The following is a 13956-nucleotide window of genomic DNA, read 5'->3' as shown; positions in this document are numbered from 1 at the left end:
TTCGCTAGCTGAACCCTTGCTCGCCCACCTGTCTTTGTGAAAGTGAAAAGGTCTCCGTGCCACCAGTACACTCTCAATCATAAAAAAAAGCTTATCAGAATCTACCACCGGGTCGGAAACGCCACCCACTGAGAAGATCCGGCGAGAAACTCAGTGGGCTTACCCCACACGGGACGGAAGCACCGTCCAGCTTTCTCTGGCGCGAAGCAGTCACGAGTTCTCGGTGAAAGAATGTTTTAAATTAATACCTACATAATATGTTCAGATCGACTATCTGTTTCACGCCATTGACATTGTCGAGATGATAATGAGATGCATTGTACGTGAATGCATATAATTAATAATAACGCTAAAGATACTGATATCTTCGTTCGGTTCAAAGTTTTTGTTTGTGTTTTACTTAAGTTTTATCGAATGAACAATATATTTTTTTTAAACAAAAAACTCTTAGTAGATTTTTTTAATTTTGCTGCAATAATTAGGACTCGATTTTTTTTTTTAACCGTAACTAATTATAATGAAGCATTCAGAAGTATGTACATACGTATATTATTTTCATTGTTTTATTTATTGGAACAAGCTAACCTTATGAGTCAATTAACTTCCGTGATATGTATGATGTCGAGCACAAAAAAATTAGGGATCCTTACTAAAACTCCAATAATGTAACCCAAGGTGTAAAAAATCACCTAAAATATTCTTTATATCGCGTGCCCTACGAAAACTATTGATGATAGAATAAAATAATGTACTGCGACTTTGTAGAAAACATTATTATTTAAAAAAAGTGTCGCGACAGCATATGTCTAACTATTATAGTTATGGCGCAATAAGTGTTCTTTTATTTAAAAAAATACGAAAACGTCAAATATCGTTGAAATTTTTGTTAAAGACCCGAGCGGAGCCGGACCGGCCCCCTGATCACGTAAAAATTTGCGACAGCCACAATTTTGCAGATGTTGTGCAGACGCGTCGCGACCGATCGCAAAACGTCAAATTATTTCGTATCACGTACCGCGATTGTTCGCTTACCGCTTACTGCAGTTTTCTGTCATACAACTAGCGCCAGTCGCAATCGGGTAGCAATAATTGGCACTAAAAAGCCACATTACTTTTTTTTTTTTTGCTGAACAAACCGGCAAATGAATTTATAAAAGCGCGTTACATATAAACATTTTAAAATGTTTAAGTGGAATTCACGTTTGAAACGCCAAGTGAGAGCTGCTAATTCTGTTCTTTTCGATGAAGCGTTACTAAAAATAAGTGATCTAATAATAATTTTTGCTTTATTTTGAATAATAGCTACAAAAATGTAATTGTGTCATGTCAAACACTGATAACATTTTTTTTTGTAATCGTTTGATAATTTGTAATCAGATAGTTGTTTACGTTACGAACCTATTTTAAAAAAGAATGGATCAAAATTATAGCCTAATTTATTAATTTCATTATCAATTAAGTAAGTACATAAGCTCACAACCCATCTAGTGTTAAGTGGTATAGACTTCACAACGTGAATGCCACCCCCATTTTTAGAAACGAGGTCTGAGTTTCAACTGTATACCAAAACGGCTGCCCCATTCTTCAAATTGCAACGCATTACTGCTTCGCGGTAGAAATGGGCGGAATGGTGGTCTTGCGGGTTAATCAAACGCCCTACCACCAACGATTTCAGAATATTTGCTAATTTGATTTTAAATAAAAGATGAATGAATCCTTAATCATGGAAGTCTTCCATGTATACATGTCAAATATGTGTTTCATTGGATTTATTGATATCTGCCTGCGGGATTCTAGCACTGGTTCAGTAAGATTTCAAATTAAATAGTAAATTCTAGAATAAATGAGTTAGTTTTATGGTTTTATCAATAATAAAGTGTACAACAGATCCATCTTACGCCGACATGAGGCCGACAACGCTAGAACAACCAGTCGATGATATTCTAGGTGAGATGCTGCTATTCTTTATCAAGTAATAGATAGTGGATTTGTTTGACTTGGCAAGAGTAGGCTTTGATTTGAATACCAGAAATATAGTGCTGTCTTTCACAGCTTGAAGGGAAATAAAAGCTGTGCAGACTATTCATAATAATGTTCACCCAAGGTCATGGGCAATATGACGTGAATAGGAAACTGCATGTCAGACATTAACTTAATGTTCTATATTATTTTTAAACAAATGAATCTAATATTTTAAGACAATAAATAAATATTTATTTTTATAATTAGCCCAGTTTTTCGTCGACGAAGCCATCTTAAGAGAAGCTTCATTGCAAATATCAGGCCGATATTTAGTAAGTTATTTTTATTCATTAACCAGGTACTCTTTGCACTCACTCACTGCAGTAAGAATGTTAATCAATCATTATATTATCTAGACTATAGCGGACAACAAACAAGAGTGGACACATCGTGAGCTGTAGTTGTAGAAAGAGGAGAAAATGGAAACTAAGGCGAACCACTGGCTCATGCAGCTTTCATTTCAGCAGAGGCTGTTCGTACGCAGGCAGAGGCCGCGCATCTTTCAGCTGAGATATATAAAAAAATTCAAGGAATTGACCAATATCGGCAAAAACCTTGTTTAAAATAATAAGTTCAATTTTGTTTTAATTTTAGCTGAGTCCATAATAGTTTATATTACCATAAAAACGAAATAGCGCTTGTTACAATAGTCAAGCAAATCCAAATATATACGTTTTACTTTAGGCTGGTACTACAGTAAATTTTATGACACTAGTGAGTATATTTTACGCTAATAAAACTACTCTCAACTTAGCATTTCAAAATGACTATTTATTTTTTTATTGCTAAGATGGGTGGACGAGCTTACAGCCCACCTGGTGTTAAGTGGTTACTGGAGCCCATAGCCATCTACAACGTAAATGCGGCACCCACCTTGAGATATAAGTTCTAAGGTCTCAGTATAGTTATAACGGCTGCTCTACCCTTCAAAACGAAACGCATTAAAGCTTCACGGTAGAAATAGGCGGAGTGGTTGTACCTACTCGTGCGGACTCACAAGTGGTCCTACCACCAGTAGAATACCAGTATTTAGCTTCATTGTATATTTTGTACTCACAGTATTCGGCATGTTCTGCTTCTAGTCTATAGGGTTATAGAGCTATCACCTTGCTATCATTCTACTTACCTCGGCCCCAAGTTCAGTTATGTTTCTTTGAAGTTATCGGCAGTCGATATTATATTTCAATTGTGGCTTCAATTTCATGCGGCAAGAATTACAAACAAACTACGATTTCCTAATTTAAGAATTATTATTCAAATAAAACAAAATTACACAAAAAAAATTATTATCAAACTTATCTAACGACCGTCTGGTGTAGTGGTAAGTGACATGGTCGCTACACAAGGGGGTCGCGGGTTCGAATCCCGCCAAGGGAAGATATTTGTATGATAAATATAAATGTCTTTTCCAGGGTTTGGAATTCCAGGGGATGTATATTAAATATATGTATGTGTATTGTGGCGGGTAGCCATCATACGACGCAAGATAATTGACAGATGCCTGAATCTCGCTTACGACATTTTCAAGATAAAGCGCATATATACAAGTTCCGAACAACAACATTCGGACCGTCGGTCTACCGAGCAATATCATCCGCTCGGTGGAAGATCTTCCTTTCGTCGTTAAGACTCCCCAAACTGGTGACCCCGACGGAACAATCGCAGCTTTCTGATTCATCTTCAGCGCATCAAGAACTCCGGCTACCACAATCCCCGCATTCTCGCAGATAAAAGCACGTCATTGACAGTCGTCCCACAGCAAGCCAGCATCGCAGCCTCAACAGGACCATCGCAGCCGACTCACCGCGCTTCCTGGTCCTACGGCACGCAACTTCACTGGCTCATCACGCCGCAACAGTTCATCGCAGCCCACGACCGGATCATCAACGCTTGGGGTCACACATCTCCGGCGTGGCAGCTCTGCACACATGGACTACTGGCGACACGCACGCAGCATTCAAGCTCAGTCTCGACTCACCGCAGACTTCGAGCAGCACTGGCGACACGCACGCAGCATTCAAGCTCAGCCTCGACTCACCGCAGGCTTCGAGCAGCACTGGCCCTTGCAAGCTAATCTCAGCACGGACAACGCTAATTAAAAAAAAAAAAAAATGACACGACCTTCAGTCTCGGAGGGGAGTGATGTGGCGGGTAGCCATCATACGACGCAAGATAATTGACAGATGCCTGAATCTCGCTTACGACATTTTCAAGATAAAGCGCATATATACAAGTTCCGAACAACAACATTCGGACCGTCGGTCTACCGAGCAATATCATCCGCTCGGTGGAAGATCTTCCTTTCGTCGTTAAGACTCCCCAAAGTATAATAAAAATCCTACATTTATTTCCGTTATCTGGTATTTATATTTATATTATTATTATTATCACAATGAACAAAAATCAGTGGTGGTTGATCAACATTTTGTCTAAATTATGAATTATGTTTTTCATTTTGTAAGTAATATTCATGTAAGTATCCAACAAAATTTAGAAGAATTATGAATTACTAGTCGATTTGTTATTCATTCTATTCCATTATTCAAAACAGCAGTATATACAATAATATATATAACAACACAACATACAAACGGGGTTAACATAAAGATAAAATGATACAGAACAAATTGAGCACGACAGATTAAAACATTGTCTTAATAAAACAACCTCACAATTTTGCTTTCAAATAGTTATGAATCCATCCTTTATATAGTAAAGGTAAAAACACAAAAATGTTAAGGAAATATGTATATTTCCACTAAGCACAATTAAAAAATTATAGACACAAATAATTAGGCTATTCTTGCCCTCTCAGTTCACATAATTAAGAACAGCAGTTTTCAAAATATCTACATAAAATTACTAGAATACAGAGGTTGAGACTAAATTTAATGTCTGTTCTCCACAATCCAATTGAACCACCCTTGAATGTTGACATGGTGCTAAGTGCTGTGTTTCCTCTTCTCTCCCAAAAAATACAATGTTATGAGTTTGATAAGAAACATCAATTTCAGCATCTTCGTCAGAGAGTTGGGGCACTGGAAACCCATGTGTGTTTGCCATGTTATGCAATACAAGCTAACAATTATGGTCTTGGCCATCATAATATGATGATCATAATGCAGTACTCTATGTACCAACAAGCATCTCCAACTGGCTTTCAATACTCACAATGGTCAACTGTGTTCCTGGTATGACAATAAACATTACTATAGTACTATATATTAACTGCCTTCCCAGTTTTAAATATACTTTTAGATAGAGTATTATTTTGTAGTCAGGTTACTGAGACAGAGCTCATGATGTTTTACTTGCCTAAAAACCAAACTTTTTCACTATTATGGTGCAGGTCCTGCATAGGCATATTCAGTTGTGATAAGCCAGACAAATGTATCATGAAATGTTGCATTAATACTAAAAATGTTAAGATCACTATCACATATCTGAAAAATTTAATTCTTTAGATAAGTACTATCAAATGTTTGTTATTGTGAATGATAGGCTTCAGCAAAATACTTACTATTTGCACATTCTTGAAATGATAATGCTTGCGGTTCTAAAACCTTTCTTCATATACAGAAGATCTGATAAGTGCAAATGAGTGCCATCTATACACCCCGAAACCCCAGGAAAACCAAATTTATTGTAAAACCTATAATGAAAAGAAATTTATTTACTATTATATTATGTTTTCAATCACAAAATTATTATTGTTCAAATATCTATGCACTATAAAAATAAGACAAACTTTGAATTAAAAAAAAAAATGTAGTAAAGATTAATGGTGGCCTGAAGGCCTTTCCAGTTTCACCAGGACTTAACATTTCTCAGAACTCTGTTTAAAATATAGCTATATATAGCTAAATATAGCTATAGTTATAAAGCTTCAAGAATATAACTGATATATTATTATATGATTGACTCGTGGAAATTGTAAAATCAGTGGAACTCTTGTGCTCTATACTATAAGATTTTATAATAACTTGTGACCCATTGTACTGTTTGCAGAAACTTTAAATGTTTCAATAAAACTGGAAGATTGTTTAATGCCATAGCCACTTCCCTAATGGCATTGGATTTACTACAGTTTAACTCAAAATGCAAAAAGCTCATTCTCACAGGTTTCTGGTATGAAATTTTGTAATGCTGTTAACACCTGTATAAACAAGTTATTTAAAACATTTAGTTAAGAATAAATCTAAAATCAAAAAAACAATGCTACTTTTGAAGACAAGATTTTGTGAATCTTTTATTTTCTTCATTATTTACACATAATATATTATAATGTTTAATTGAATATATATAAGTACCTTGCATTTTACTTTCTATTCTTGTTCGTCTTGATGATCTAGGTTATTAACGGCTTTAATTCAGAGCACAATTGTAAATATTGATGTTTCGAAATTCTGTAATGTGTTCTGAACAAACTTTCCGATAGAATAAGGGGTCAGGCTTGATCACGAAGACAGCGTCGCAAACGCACTGATTCGTATGTATCCGACCTAATTTCCTTAGACTCCAAAGCCCCATTATTTGAGCTCTGTCCATACATACCTAATACCTAGAAGAAATATTAATTTGTAAAAAATAAACTTTATAACCTCAACATTATTAATGTACTTAAATTGCCCAGCGTGGTATTTAATGTTAATACTATGGAAAACACAAACACAAATAAAGATCTAAACCAATTACACTTACCTAAATCAAGTTAAAATAATTTAATTTCACAAATTTTACACTTGCAGATAGTTAGCAACAATTCAGCACCAGATACAAAAGGTGTCGCAAATTTGACAAACGAAATTGCTAAATATCTGCTGTTGTGTGGCAAACAAAAGCATCCGTAATACCGACTTTAGGCCAGTTGTTGTTAGTTGTATGGAAAAGAATGCACTAAAGTTTCACAAATCGCTCTGCAGAGGCAGCACTAGTCATGGTCCGCGATCTGCTTTTTTGTTGCAAGTCCGTAATACGAAATGGACAGTTGACAGCAATATTTGCACAATATTTGTCTTCTGCTAATTGTCTGCGAAATACGTGATACAGCTGCCGGTCGCTAGTCTATACTAATATTATAAAGAGGAAAGATTTGTTCGTTTGTTTGTATTGAATAAACTCCGAAACTACTGAACCGATTTGAAAAATTGTTTCACTGTTTGGATGCTACACTATTTCCAAGTGACATAGGCTATTATAATCTTTTTTGAAAAAAATTAGGGATACTAAAACTCCAATAATGTAACCCCAGGTATAAAAAATTACCTAAAATATTCTTTATATCGCGTGCCCTGCGAAAACTATTCATGATAGAATAAAAGAATGTACTACGACTTTGTAGAAAACATTATTATTTACAAAAAGTGTCGCGACAGCGAATGTCTAACTATTATAGTTATGGAGCAATAAGTGTTCTTTTATTTAAAAAAATGAAATAACGTCAAACATCGTTGAAGTTTTTGTTAGAGACCCAAGCTTAGTCGGAGCGGGCCGCTTGTACCTAATAAAGCACAGTTACGCTGAGAATGTTTTTGTATTCGTCATTATAACTATGTGACGTATTTATAACGTATAAAGAACGGTATTGCTAACAGTATAGCGATGGTCTAATTCATTAATAATTTTACTGGTGGTAGGACCTCTTGTACGTCCGCACGGGTAGGTACCACCATCCTGCCTATTTCTGCCGTGAAGCAGTAATTCGGTTTGAAGGCTCGAGCAGCCGTTGTAACTATACTGAGACCTTAGAACTCATATCTCAAGATGCGTGGCGGCATTTACGTTGTAGACGTCTATGGGCTCCGGTAAACACTTAACACAAGGTGGGCTGTGAGTTCGTCCACCCATTTAAACAATAAAAGATGAAAATAAAATTAAAATTAGCTACTCACCGTCTCCGCAACCTCCGCACGGCATTGTTAATGGTTTGAAATGAGACTAATTTGGTTAAATGTTGAATAACAAAAGTCTTGTGCTGTAAGACCGACTTGTTTGATCAACTGAAAACGTAATGCAGTTTATATACGTTTATAAAGTCGCGTTATCGATACACTCGATCGTTCCGAAGCATGTTATTGTATTAAATATAAATATTGTTAAAGTGTCATTTACCTATAACGGCGGGTAATCATTGGATTCGGCTAGTCCAGGACTAAAGAGAGGAAAGAGGAAAAGAGTCCAGCAGTAATAAACGTCTGTGGGCTCAGTGGGTAATCTTAGATCAGGGGTTCCCAAACTTATTTTGTCTACTGCCCACTTCGAGAGTAAATTATTTTTTACGACTCAATTTTTTTCACCTATATAAAAACCACTAAAGCGAGAGCTCAATCGGTGTCTAGGAGTCCGGCTAGATGAAATTACAAATCGCCTCCCAAGCTTCTACACAACGCCCCCATTTTTTTTTCTGGGTCTCTTACCGCCCCCCTTTAACTCTGCAGCGCGCATAAGGGGGCGTTATCGCTCACTTTGGGAAAGGCTATATTAGATTATTACGACCTCTAGACAGTTCTCCTTCTGTTTGCATCGTAAATCCTCAATGACAGTCGGGTCGTGGTTTGAGCGTGATCGCTGTGCAATTTGAGAATCTTCCGACGAACTATATCACGCCACGTCGATCTTTTCTCGGCGGCGTGGACCGCCTCACACACGGTGCGGTGCGGATTTAGTCTGATATTGACATTTGGCATTGACTTCAAATACCGTAAATAAATATACCGTAAATCTGAGGCCACGCGGTGATCCATAAACCGACAATGGAAGCGTATTATGACGCCGCTGCTGAGGCAATTCTAAGCCTCTTCTATTTGTAACGGCTCGATAAAGCCGTTTTCTCCAGTTAAGCTATGACTTACCATCATATGTATATATCGGGCGATTTGTATTGCGCTCTTTTAAGTTTTCTATGCCAAAAACCGTCGATTTTGCTATGTATTGTCTATAACTACTACGACTTGTTAATCGTAGATGCTTCCGATGTCTGTGAAAAGAAAAAGTCCAGAACTTCGGAACTGTGAATATTTTATTTTCAATTTAAGAATCGTATGCTTCGATCACCAATAGTAACTGTTGATCGAAGATCGTATGTATTTTTAATCGCCAATATGGGCAGGCATTGCCCAACTGATGGTAAGAACTCACGTCGCCCGTGGACATCTGAGCTTCCTAAATTAATAAGTTAACATATGAAGTGTTCTGCGCGCATATTTTCATTTCAAACCAACATAAATATAATAACTCAGATATTCAGTTCTATTTCGGAACACGAATCGAAAACAACGCAGCAGTTACCAATTCACATAATAGTAAGTAGGTACAATATTTTATCAATCTATAAAACTTGACATTGTGATGTTTTGAAATACTTCGCTTTCCAATGCGCGATGCGTTTGCAAGTTCTTCGCAAAAACCTTAAGCACCATCATCAAATGGTAAGAGCTACATACATATGAAGCCTATAAAATCAAAGGCAGCTAAACGCCATAATGTCGTAAAATGTATTAACAATGGCTCTATCTTGTTTAGTTAGTTGAACATGCTTTAGTGTTTTCATGTTATAACAAATGCAGCTAAATCTCTTCAACAAATTTAGTTCAAAAAAGTTAAGTTTACTCTGTATTAAGTACTAATAAACGAAGTTTTATCATTTATAATTCAGATTATTAGTAATATTCTCATTCTTTATAAAACTGCTTTAAAATAAAGAATATCGTAGCTATACGAACAAAGTTAGTTAGTAATGACGTGTTTAGGGCCGATTTTTGTAGTTTACCTGAATATTTGACAGACGTGGATATAGCTGCCTTTGATTTTATAGGCCTCACATATGCCTGATTTGCGAACGCGGGCAAAATACTCATAGAGACAACCCACTGAGTTACTCACCGTCTTCTTCTCTTCTCGTTCTTCTCAGTGGGTCGCGATTTCGTTCCGGTAGTAGATTCAGCGAAGCACTGCTCTTGCTAGGGCTAGTATTAGTTCTCTCAATTTGAGCTCATGGGCTCAACCGATTCGCGCGAAGCTGGAATAGCTCCTTAGTCTACTAACGATTATGTAGGAAAAATAACGCAAAAAAAAAAAATGTAAGACAGTCTCTTAATGTATTCAATCGTTTCACCCACGTAGAGTTCGTACCTTCCATATCACACGCTGATTCTTCCTTTTCATTTATTTATTGCCCGTGCATGCAGACGAGCATACGGCCCACCTGAGGTGAGTGGTTACCGTCACTTATTATGCCAGCAATGCTAGGAGCATAGCCAAGCCGCTGCCCGCCGTTTAATATTCTCCACAAGCCTCGTTTGAAGAAGAACATGTTATAGCCCTCAGGAAACAGCGTGGACCTATTTCTGTCGCAAAAGGCGGATCTAGCGACGCGTTCTAGTCTGAATGATGGGACAACCGTTATACAATACAATTGAAACTTCAATCTCACTTGTTGTCAATGTCTCATGTCAAGGTAGGTAAGAAAAACCTATGGAATAAAAAAACAAAATGTGTGCAATTCACACGTGGTAGAAGTGAAACCTTCCAAAATTAAAATACAATTATCCTAAACGCCTTAAGTATATGTAAAATTTTGTCATTAGTAAATAATTGTAAGGTAGCGCCCTCTGTGAATTGATATTTTAATTTTACGTATAATCCTAAATTAAAATTCACTACAAGAGCTTTCATACACACGTTAGTATTAAAAAATCTCACAGATGGCGCTGTATTAAATAGTATGTATATTTCTGTCTCATTCTTTGCTGGCTTCATCCTACACATTTTTGTGTTTGTGTCTCTTACCTGTCGTTTTTTCCGTTGCATCCGGTTTGAAATCACAACGATTCTAAAGAAGTTTTCACTTCAAAAATCGAAGTTCATTGCTAGTGTTTAGTTTTACTTTGAGTATATATCCGGAAGGTATTTTATGCCCTCAGCGCTGTCGATACCAATTCGTGATAAAATCACTGGTTATTAAAATTCGTGATAAATCACTGGTTATTAAATCAAGTTATGACAACCAGCAATGGATCGTGAACAACTGAAATGTGTTTATATCATTGTATTTATCTAGTCCAAAGCGAGTCAATTTATTTAGCTCTCGTTAAATGAAAGGGCTTATTCTCGAACATTCTGTGAAGTTTCTTAAACACACAACTATTCAAAACAGCGTGATAAGGAAGATAAGGTGATCTTTGATATGTCGATATTATTTCTTGGAGCGCAAAATGAAGATATGGTGGCTTAGTAATAAATACGGCAGTTATTGTAGCATGTACTCATACCTACCACTTTTATTTTATTAAACTGTGTTTTTATTACTGATTATAATGTAACTGTAAGAGAAGTCATAAGTTTTTGGTTTCGCTTTCTTCAATGTTACGGTAGGCAAGACAAAAAAGATTTTATTTTATTTTAACTATCAGAGACTCTCCTCCAGTTAGAGGGCTTTAATATGCTGAAATTGCGACTAGGCTCTTTATGTCTACCGTTCATTTTGGGGCTAAAATAATATGATAGAATACGAACCAACTTTCCTTCGAGTCCAGAAATAAATTCGACTCTCCACCTTCAAAAACCGAAATAAAATGTGCTTTGTAAGATAATTCACTGTCCAAATAAATCAGGCGCTTAATGATAAATAATCGCCGAGTGTATTTTAGTATGGCCAAGACCTGCATTGATATAGGTAGTACCTTTAGTATGTTTCTTAGTACGAAAATGTACTATGGTCCGTTAAGCCAATACAAGATTTAGACACCCTTGAAAAGTTTAGACTAAGCAATCAAATGGAAAAGATATTATCGTTTATTTTCCCTTCTATATCGTTCCCTCACTGCTGAGGATCGCGACCACATGTGACATTCTTCCACTGCGTTCGATCATGGGTGGCATGGACCGCATGCTTCAGACTACCACCCAGTGCTTCTCTTACTAGACCTGACCATCTGGCTAGTATTCTGCCCACGACGCACTTGCCCTCTATGCGACCCGCAATTATGAGCTTCTCTAATTCATGTCTGGGAGATCGCATGATGTGTCCAAAGAATCTCGTAGCACAAACATCTTTTCCCACAGAGTATTTAAAGTTCGAAACCTCAATTGTAATAAAAAGACGTTCGTTTTTCTACGATATAGAGCACATAAATCGGCTTCTTTTTTATTTATTTTTTACTACCTTTGCTGATAGCCTTGAGAGGCTATTTCAGCTTCGCCCTAACATGTAGGTGAGCTCACGGGACTCAAACCGGAGAGTTGCTAACACTGGTCCTAGCAAGAGCAGTGCTTCGCAGAATCTACCACCGGATCGGAAACGCGACCCACTGAGATGTTCCGGCGAAGAAATCAATGGTGGTTTTCCATAACCACTATATTTTTTGTTAACTTACGCACCTGGCAAATATCCGGTTTGGATTCGGAAGTGAAGTGATTAATTCGTAAAATATTCATGAATCATTCGAACGGAACGGTTCATTTCTATGTAATATCAACCGCTTTGTTACTCGAAAACATCGCTATCGCTGATAAAATATACGCCGTGGAGGTTTTATTGATTAATTGCGATAGCAATGTACTTAGGGACTAGATTTAACGCAGCCATGGATTTAATCATCCAAATCGACATAGGAAATATTGTTTCTGTGTTTGTCTTTGAATTCTAAAATCGTTCATTGGCATAAAATGCGTATTTGACATGTATACAAACAGAGTCTCACTTTGAGAAGGCAGCACGACATGGGAACCCTCTTGTTGTGGCCGCTGGAAATCACATACCCGATCCTGAAGACAGAATGGTAAATAGTCGACGTCACTCAAAACACGTCATTACGGATACTCCCGATCTATTAACGGTGCTTTTAGGTACCACGAGTACCGGTGACCGTCCTCGTCGAAACCGTCGCTTACGACGGAGGGCTCGACGAGCGAATTAACCCACAGACACAGCCCACTGAGTTTCTCGCCGAATCTTCTCAGTGGGTCGCGTTTCCGATCCGGTGGTAGATTCTGCGAAGCACTGCTCTTGCTAGGGCCAGTGTTAGCAACACTCTGGTTTGAGCCTCGTGAGCTCACCTACGCGTTAGGGTGAAGCTGAAATAGCCTCTCAAAGCTATCAGCATAGGTAGGAAAAAAAACAAGAAGAAAAAAAAAAACAGAGTCAAGGGGCCACGAAACTTGCTTCAATAAGTCAGTACATCTAACAAACGTTCTAGCTTATTGTTTTATTAATGTTTTTTTTTTGAGTATATGTGTGTTTATAATTTATAATGCGTTTTAAACATAGTTATTTATCTGTTTTAACTAATGATATTTAAGTGGTAATTTTATAATATATGTATTAAAATGATTAAAGACTGTTTTCTGAAATAAACGTTTTTAATTTAAATTCAAATTCAAATTCTAAATCATTTATTTCAACTTAGATGTCAGCATAACACGCTTGTTGAATGTCAAAATATAAATAAAAATGTTAACTCTACCACAACAATACACTACAGAACAAATTAATTTGATTAATTAACAATTACCTAGACAAAACTAGACACACATGCTTATAGGCATTCTAAGCACCGGTCACCGTTTTCGTTTAATCCGCTGAAGAGTCAAACGTTTAACTTAACCAATAGATAGACCCTTCATCGGTACGTACGTATTGACTGAGAAACAAAATGGAAATCTTAATTTTTTATTTTTTATTGCTTAGATGGGTGGAAGACCTCACAGCCCACCTGTTAAGTAGTTACTGGAGCCCATGGACATCTACAGCGTAAATGCGCCACCCACCTTGAGATATAAGTTCTAAGATCTCAGTATAGTTACAACGGCAGTATAGTTACAACCCTTCAAACAGAAAAGCATTACTGCTTAGGCAGAAACGCATTACTGCTTCACGGCAGAAATAGGCAGGGCGGTGGTACCTACCCGCGCGGACTCGCAAGAGGTCCTACCACC

At 37.1% G+C, this 13956-nt stretch overlaps 2 long non-coding RNA genes across 3 annotated transcripts; one reads left to right on the top strand and one right to left on the bottom strand.

Annotated features, from left to right (window-relative positions):
* The first annotated feature begins 273 nt into the window (after window positions 1–273).
* Window positions 274–4280, top strand: LOC119629480 (uncharacterized). Its single transcript, XR_005245458.2, has 2 exons — window positions 274–2294; window positions 2379–4280. It is a non-coding gene; the product is annotated as an uncharacterized LOC119629480 (long non-coding RNA).
* LOC119629479 (uncharacterized) lies at window positions 3254–8018 on the bottom strand. 2 transcript variants are annotated; one of them, XR_005245455.2, is made up of 4 exons: window positions 6724–8016; window positions 6333–6583; window positions 5543–5674; window positions 3254–5465 (listed from the first exon to the last, which is right to left on the bottom strand). It is a non-coding gene; the product is annotated as an uncharacterized LOC119629479 (long non-coding RNA). The 2 variants fall into 2 exon arrangements; XR_009974876.1 differs by having other exon boundaries at window positions 6333–8018.
* Between the last annotated feature and the right edge of the window lie 5938 nt (window positions 8019–13956).

The sequence above is a fragment of the Bombyx mori genome, chromosome 14 (genome assembly GCF_030269925.1).
Source record: "Bombyx mori chromosome 14, ASM3026992v2".
NCBI lineage: Eukaryota > Metazoa > Arthropoda > Insecta > Lepidoptera > Bombycidae > Bombyx > Bombyx mori.
Note: the sequence above shows the minus strand (reverse complement) of the source record. Positions and strands in the feature narration are given on the sequence as shown.